The 8,373-nt window shown below is 44.7% G+C and overlaps 1 long non-coding RNA gene across 3 annotated transcripts in view; it reads right to left on the bottom strand.

Annotated features, from left to right (window-relative positions):
• Window positions 1–406: 406 nt before the first annotated feature.
• The window catches only part of LOC308176265, a 49,759-nt gene continuing 41,792 nt past the window's right edge, over window positions 407–8,373 (bottom strand). The window contains exons 4-8 of one of the 3 annotated variants that reach the window (XR_013938192.1): window positions 8,171–8,314; window positions 7,444–7,715; window positions 5,823–5,958; window positions 4,461–4,651; window positions 407–4,384 (exon numbers count right to left, since the gene is read on the bottom strand). This is a non-coding gene — a long non-coding RNA (uncharacterized lncRNA). Of the gene's footprint in view, window positions 4,652–5,822; window positions 5,959–7,443; window positions 7,716–8,170; window positions 8,315–8,373 lie in introns of all 3 variants that reach the window. The other 2 variants (XR_013938193.1, XR_013938191.1) reach the window with 2 other exon arrangements.

Raw genomic sequence — 8,373 nt, 5'->3', positions numbered from 1 at the left:
GGAAATCACTGAAGCCTGAGCACAGATGCTGCAAAAGACAAGAAATCAAACTGCACTGGCACGGTAACAGAAACAAAGACAAAAGGTGATAGTGCTATTGTTTTAGTCTTTTGTGCATGGTGCACGCTTTGATCCGCTGGAAGGAGAGAGCTGCCTTGGGGCAAGGCACCGAGGGATCTAGTTGGGAGCAGAAAATTCACAGAGACTGGGCTAACTGACACTGTAAGCTACCAGAAGATGTGATTATAGAAAAATATCTTTAAGGAAAGGCTCCATCAGGGCGTTGCATTTCTTATACTAACCCTCAACGAGACAGAGCATCTTATTAGTGCTGGCAAAGTGGGCCTGGGTGGGGAAAAAAAGGCCAGGCTGGCTCCTCCAAAGCACAATGCAAGCACAGAATATGTAAAATGAGGACATGCACTTGAGAGTACTTAATGGGAAACACCAAGTTTTTAGTTGGTAATAGCCACTTAATCAAATAGGCCTTATATAAAGTCCTTCTAATCCTAGCTCATCAGCTGAAGTTATGCATCGCCAGGGTACTCCCAGGACAGAACTACAGTTTAGCAGGTAAAGACGACTAAATGATACCAGGAAATTTGGGTGATGCTTCTGGTTGTGTTTCTTACTCCGTAAGGGGATGTATGCACTGGTGGGGATCCCTGGGGACGTCCTGGCTGAGCTGGCTGCCAACGTGGGCTGGGGGATGGCAGACACCGATGTGCCTGCATTGCTTTGGGAGCCCACCTCTGTCTCTGCACTGCTCCACAAGGTGCCATGTGTTCAATGCAGCTGGACGTCCCACCCTGGATGCGGCCCTGAGGTGGCCACCTCAATGCCATGTGTTCAATAGACTATATATACATTGAATATGCTACACCAGAACGCTGTGGCCAGCCCTCCCATCCCAACCCAGAAACATTTGTGTTCCCTGCTGAGCTTTTCTAACAAACGCGTGGTGCCATGGAGTCCCTGCTGATCTGAACTTATGTCTTACTGCCTTCATGCTTGGGGAAGATTATGATGTATGGCTGGCATAGACCAGCAGGACATCACTGTTTTGCTTATTTCCTAGCTGTCTAGGTTACTTTTGGCTGGACATTTGGTGGGTGGAGAATTGCTTCAGTTCATTTCCCACCCGTAACCGAGCGAATCAACTCATTTAGGCAGAGCTCTGATTAGCAGACCTGATGTAGAGGCATGAGGAAGTTCTTATTTGCTTTTCTGTCTACTCACAGTCACACAGTCCAAAATCAAATTAAACCTTCACCCTAGAAATGTGTCTTTTTGTGCGATGCAGTTAATTCCTGCAAAGGACCCCAGAGTGCTGAGGAGTCAGAATGGCGCTGCCGTAAGGGCTGAAGTGCAGTAAAAACCTAACTTTTGGATTTAATGGCTGGAATAGAAAATAAGAGTACTGGAGAAAATCAGTTTAGGGCAAGTAAAAATGGATATTTCAAAAAAATAGTTTTCTCCAGCTTTGGATTATTTACCTTTATAAACTTTTCTCCCTTTTAAAAAAATCAGTTCTAGGTCAATTTTTCAGTAAAAATTCCTGTCTCAGCATGAAGAGGCAAATCCTTTCAGCTTGAAAACCTACTCCTGCAAATGCCATGCCAGAAGTGAGATATTTTGTTTGAAAAATGTGTATGTGGAAGTTCGGACATAAGAATCTGCTCCCCTCACTTTTTCTGTCCTTCATTGTTACCCTAAGTCAGCTCGAACGCGTAGTCTCAGTCCATCTGAATCGCTATTAGGGGGAAACGCTCTTGCTGAAAATATTTCAGCTGGATTCTTTCCTGGAGCCACCAAATTCTTAGATCCCAGTTCTGTTTTGTCTTCTTTTTTCTTCCCTTCTTCAGAAATCTGGGGGCTGACAGATGGAAATGAGAAATATGCTAACTTGTTTGACTGTTTCTTGCTCTTTCTCTGCTCCTGCAGATGATCTCCACTGCCCCAAATCCCCAAACCTGCCTACATCTAGAAAGGAGGTGTCAAGCTGGAAGACAGGCCAGTAATACATAAGCCAGGAGCATGGGTAAATTTATAGTAATTAAGGTAGAGTCCTGAAACAAAAGCAACCCTTACGGGATAGGTTAGTATTAGTTAGCTTTAAAAGAAATTACAAGAGTGTGCTCAGACCTTATTAGTGGATATTCCCTGGGTAGAGAATACATAGGACATCTTAAGAGTTAAGCTGAAAAAGAAAATCTTCAGCATGGCTGTTTGGCTCATACGAAGGCCAAGAAGGATTTCATTTAGCGGGAGTTTTCTGGCTAAGAGATGTTACCTGCTCTCTTTGAACCTTTGTTCTGTTAGAGCAGAATTCACCAACATGCCACCTGTCCAGCTCTGTCAGTAGACAGTAAGGACAGGCCGAGTACAAGACAGGCAGCGACCTGCAGGGCAGAAGTCCCACTGTTAGCAACAAACTGCCTGCACCAGCAAAGAAAACCCGTACCATGGCTGCCAAAGCAGGTGGTACTGGAAAGACGTTGGACAACATATACATGATATGTGAAACAAGGCAGCAAGGAAAGGCCGTTGTCCCAAACTCCACCAGTCCCCACCTTTAACAGAGAAAAATTACTGGTAATTGTTATATTTAGCATGTGATGTCTTCTGGCTTTCTAATATTCTGTCCCTTCACCCTGATCTTGTGAGACAAAATGTGGTGCGGCCCAGCAACTCTGGGAAGTTCTCGCTGCCGTGCCTCCATCCCACGGCAGAGCTCCTCGTGGCGATGCTGACACAGGCCTAGTGGTGGCAAAGCCGTGGTGACGTCTGGTGACACCTGCAGCTCCCGAACAAACAGGCTGGCTCTCCCAAGTCCCAACAGCTCAACAATACTGCTTCCTGAGCTGCACGTGCCGCCTGGGCATGGCTTAATCCTCTCTGCATTGCACAGTGTGACCTCTTCTTTAGTCACCCCCATTTGCCAGAATTTGTCCCTGCTGTGAGCCAGGCCCCTCGTGCGGCCCAGTCCCAGAGAAAAGCCTCGGTGCGTGCTGGGGCTGCGGAGGTAAGTAACAAAGCGTGTTTGCCCCCGACATGAAAAAAGAGAGAAAGTGAATTTCGTAGCTGTAATAAATGCATTCAAAGCTGGAGTGGGGGCTGACAGCAATTCTGCTCTCTCAAGTGGCTAAGCTGGCCTTGAGCTCCTCACTGCAATCCACGGTGCCTGCAGCGCTGCTCTCCATCTGACGCCTCACCCAGACAGACCCTTCCTCCGCCCCGATCCCCTCCCCGAGCAGCACAGGCACGCTGGCTGCGACAGTGTCTTCTGATATTCAGAACAAAGTGCGTTTCTGAAGCCTTTTACACCTCCGCAGCATCTCGCGGATACCAACTCACGTTAACTCTCCGGCAAGTCGACGCTGCTTGCCATAAATTCCTTTCTTTTCATTTTAGCGCAGAAGGTTGAAAGGAAAAGATGCTGGCGCGGTGCTCTCGCTGGCAGAAAGCCAAATCAAGTGTGGAAGGTCCCCCAACTGGTTATAATTAGAGATATAGATCATCTTCTCTCTCACTGTCAGTGCAAGAACCGTGTTTAGTATTTAAAGGCACGGGCCACAGTTCCTTATGACATTTTTCTTGTTCTCCACAGATAGCGTCTTGCAAAATCGGATGGGTAAACAAATGTAATTAAGCAAATTTCTTTTGATTATTGGTCACTCTTTGTAACCTGAATTTAAATAACTGTACTACATGAAACACTAGTTTCGTGAGTATTTTGTTTGTTGTCAGATGCAAAAATCATTTTTTGCCTGTATCCAGTATCAATAAAATGAAGTCTGCATAGTCCCATACCCTGACCACACTCCCTGATGTCAACCCGGATAAAGCATCACTTCATCCAGAAGAAACAAACTGTTGTCGGGTCTGTCACCTTTAGGAAAAATATCATCCTTTTTTCTTGCTGCTGGCTTATCTCCGAAGTGCTTCTCACTTGAGTGACTCTAGTTTTGATGATTAATCAACCTGTTTTCAGGCACCTAAAGATACCTTTCTCAAGCAGAAAAGGACTTGGATAGTAACTCCGGCAGCATCGTGCTTGTATACAGACCCATTACTGCTGTTTGTTAATCATGGTGGTGTGCCTAGTGGTTGGGTTTTGTAGTGTTTGGGGAAGTCTGAACTCTGGTTGGATCCATCCATTTATTGTCTCTCTTTTGAGCACATTGCCTAGTGATCTAATAACGACCACGGTTCAGCCTTTGCCTCAGCTGAAAACTGGCTTCAAATGAAAACTGGCTTCAGGTGAAAGCTGGCAGAATTTGACCTCCAGGCCCGGTAGTTTGGGGGGAAGGTTAGGGGCAGACGTGAAGACATGGGATGATCTCCTGAACTTCAAGAAGCCCAGCAAACAGCAGTTAAAAAACTGGCGGCAAACAGATGCTACACTCAGTGCAATCATTAAAAATGTATCCCTAGGGCTTATCTCAGGGAAAACCCACCTACTTGGCTGGATGTTCCTGTCCTCCTCCTTTTGCCCTTCGTTGTTTTGCAGCCACAACCAGCAATGATTCTCCCTCTTCCCTGGGCTGAATTCAGTCTCCCACAACGGCAGCTGGCACCACCTCAGCAGACACAGAGACGTTTTGGGCACTGCCAAGCCCATTCGCATTGCCAGAGGAAGGATTATTATCTGCTGAATCAATGAGACCTGTGTCAAACTCAACTGTCTTTCCAATACCCCGAGCACTTTACTGCTGCATGTGTCTGAGGAAATGGGAACTATTTAGTGATAAATACTGAGGTGCAATCTATATCCCATTGCTGCAGGTGTTGTATGCCCTAGGTTGTTTCCATGTGCATGGAAACGTGAAATAGATGCAATAGGTATTTGTACTTCTAGAGGCACTCATTTTGAGCTATGAAAGTTCAGAAAAAGACCTCCCCGTCTGGAAATTAAGTAACAGTCACAAAGGTTAAAAAATCTTGAGCGGCAAAGTTTGAGCTCTAGTTATAAAACAACTGCAGTGTTAGAACTGCGTGTGGAAATTTTCAGGTCACCCCAGCAAAGAGGAGTTTGCATAAGCTCCCTTTCCAGTAACACTTTACCCAAACCCCTGCACACGCAAACTACACAAATGCTGGCAGGTGGCCCCCCGAGTAGAGAGAGCTGGCCACATGGCAGGCACCATGTGCGGGAAGTATACTTTGCCCCACGCTGCTTGAAATCCCAAAGATTTCCAGAGAAGTGCAAACATTACGCTGTAGGTTGGCCATTTCCGCCCTATGCAGTAATCTGAGTTCTCCCTCTAACTTCTGCCAGCATTTTTAAGCAGGGCTGGGGCAGCCCCTATCTATAAATACTCCTCTTCCACACCGATATTTGAAATTCCAGCTGATCAAATTCTGTCTGCTACGCTGCTCTTTTATTTATTACGTATTAATGCTTTGCCATACCCATCTCATTTCTCTCCCCTCTTTGTCACTGCTAGGTGAGCCTCGCTAGGATGCGCTCAGGCTCTGGAGGTTTAAAAAACGTGTGTTTTTCCCAAACCGAGAGCCCTGTAGCTCTCAGCCCGTGGTGTTTCCAGGATGTGAAATAACACAGTCAGCAGGACAACATGTCAGTCACTAGCACAAGCCAAAAATAGCACATGCACGGCCAAAGTCAAAGGGCTAATATGGTGCACTTAGAGCAGATGTTTAAAAGCTTGTGCACGAGCTATATGCTTATTAGCCAGCCTGGATCAACTGCAAAAAGCCTTCGGGAAGTATTAAAACTCTTGGCTAGGACACTCTCGTCTCCGTTGGAGGCACTGGAGATTAGTCATTCTTAATAGTAAAAAGAAAAAAAAAGCGCTAACCTGGGCTGAAGTCTTGCTCAGAGGTCTCCTGGCCCTGGTGTCATTCTTGTTTTGCGCCAAGTGCTCGTTAAATGCACCAGGAGTTTGGTCTCAGGAAGAACTAACCAGGGATATTTATGGCTCAGGAGAGTGTTGTCTTAGGGAGAATGGGGGAGAAGCAACTGCTTTAGAAATGGGGAAAGTTGATAATTACGAAAGGACAAGAGATGGGAAATTTTACAACAACAAAATAAATATATTATTTATATAGGTGTATATATATAAATATATTAAAAAACACAATATGTTAATAACACAATATGTTAAATAATACCTGAGGAATGCTGGCAGGACTCAGAAAGCCCAGTGGCACTCCCAGCTTCATTTTGCTTCTAGACCAACATTTACTGAAGCACCAGATCCTGGTAAGTTTTACTTCAGGCAATATTCAGGATTTTGCCATTTTTTCCCACCCAGTATCTCAAAAAAGCTCCCTGGTGAGCAAACTGTTTCCTGCCCACCTTTATTGTTTCTGCTGTAACTTTACTTTTGTACATTTTCTAGTTATAACTCTTGATTCTTTTGTCCTACTGCCATGGCAAGAAGGTGCCTAACGTGCCATCCACAGTGAGGAACCTCAAGCCCTTCTACTCCACTTAGTGATTTTACAACCCAGCACATGATAACATAAACTAATCTGGGTGGAGAATCTGGTCAGCTTTCACCCTGATTTATGTACATTTGGAGCTGATTTCTTCAGTCACCAAGCTTTTGGCCAAGTGACACCATTTTTTTTGTTGTTTTTCCTCATCACAAGAAAAAATACCATTGAAGCCTGTCCTAAATGCCAGATTCTACAAGTAACAGGCAGGGAGTAATTACTACATTAGTCTCCATGCCTTCCTTTCCACAGCCATCAAGACCAGCACATTATAAAAAGGGTTAGTTGGACTCAACAGTGAATGAACAATTCAGTAGGGCAAAGAACAGGGAAGAAATAGTCTGGAGGAGGAAACAAAATAATAGATAATTTGTTTATTTATTTATTTTAACAGAAGTGAGCCACTTTTAATATTTTCTCTATCCTTGGTGGAAGCCAGATGAGGGAATCCACCTAGAAGTGGTGCTTAGTCAGAGTTCTGTGAAAAGCAAGTTTTTTTTACTTTTTTTTTTTTTTAAATAACCACTGTGGTATTAAAAATTTCACCCAAATAAGTGATTTTTTTTCCTGACGTTTCTGGCACGGTTCTGTGAGAGCTCTACCAAGGGCAGAGGCAGAAGCCACTGAAGGCAGCGTATTGTGGAGCAATTTTCTTACAGAATAGGGCAGAAACTGAGAAATGAGCACTGGCTCAGCTGAAAAGCTCAGGTTAAGTGCTAGAACAAAAGCCCATTGAGGAATTAATTTGTAGATCTTGCAAAGAGTAAGGGAACGAAATCTTGCCAAATGAGTTATTCATATTTTTCCCTACCAGGAGTAAGCACGAGCTATTGAATTGTAGCACAATGATGCACTGATCTACCTGCAGTGCATTAACTGGCTCATTTATTCTGAAGCAAGGTTGTGGGTAACAAGGAGCTTCATTAAAGGCTGATCTCAAAAAAAAAAAAAAAAAAAAAAGTGGCTTTGGGCCGCATTTACCTTTTTCAGGCCCTCCTGGGGGTACTGAAGTTTGCTGGAGCTGGGAAGGATGTTTTAGGAAAGCTGGTGGTGTGGGCAGGCCAGGTGGTCTGTCTCCTGAGGGTGCGGATTCCTGAAGCTGCCAGTGCATTTTGCTCCTAGCAGCACATTGGATCTGGTTCCCTGTCATCAGCTGAGCTACCTACATTGTTCTGATTGGATTTGGCACCTGGAAAAAGCTTTCTTTCAAGAGTGAGAGAGCAGCAGTACTGTGTCGTGCAGCTGGCATCATCCTAGGAGTGAGAAAGAAGGCTGGCAGAAAACAAAAGTTTGACCTACATAGAAAGATCCATCTGTTTATGGGAATGTTCCTATATTTCTTAGAGTTAGCTTCTACACCCACTTTACCTGTCGGTGTTGTTCTGACAGCTTAACAGAAATTGTCTGGTTTTGCCAGAAAGGGTCTTTTTTTTTTTTTACCCTGCTGCAACCCTTCTCCCAAGATTACTGCCTGAAGCGTGGTGCTGGGGAAGGCTGAGCCCCCCCAGACCTACTGTCGTTGTATGGTTTTCAGCAGCATCCTGTGTTCCCTTAAGGCAGTTCTGCTCTTTTTTTTCTTTCCCCCCTGTCATCTGCCTGCATTTGACATGAACCGTTGTATTAATAAATAGACCTTTCCCCACACCAATCAGGCAAGCATATGGAATATGGAGCAATAAATGACAAAGCAGCCCCCCATCCTTCATACCGTCATTGGCCTTCATGTCATGCAGGAGAGAATTTCCTCCATCTGGTTTCACCATGGCTGAATGATCTTTGGTATTAAATGCGGGGCAAAAGTGAAAGATCACAACACCAGAATCCTCTGTACGTAACGTTACAAATGACTCGCCTGCAAATAGAATGAAATGTCAGAAGATGATATCAAATAAATGAAGATATCACCACAAC

Source organism: Anser brachyrhynchus (assembly GCF_964034855.1).
Source record: "Anser brachyrhynchus genome assembly, chromosome: 11".
Lineage (NCBI taxonomy): Eukaryota > Metazoa > Chordata > Aves > Anseriformes > Anatidae > Anser > Anser brachyrhynchus.
The sequence above is the reverse complement of the archived record's forward strand: the minus strand, read 5'-3'. Positions and strand labels throughout refer to the sequence as shown.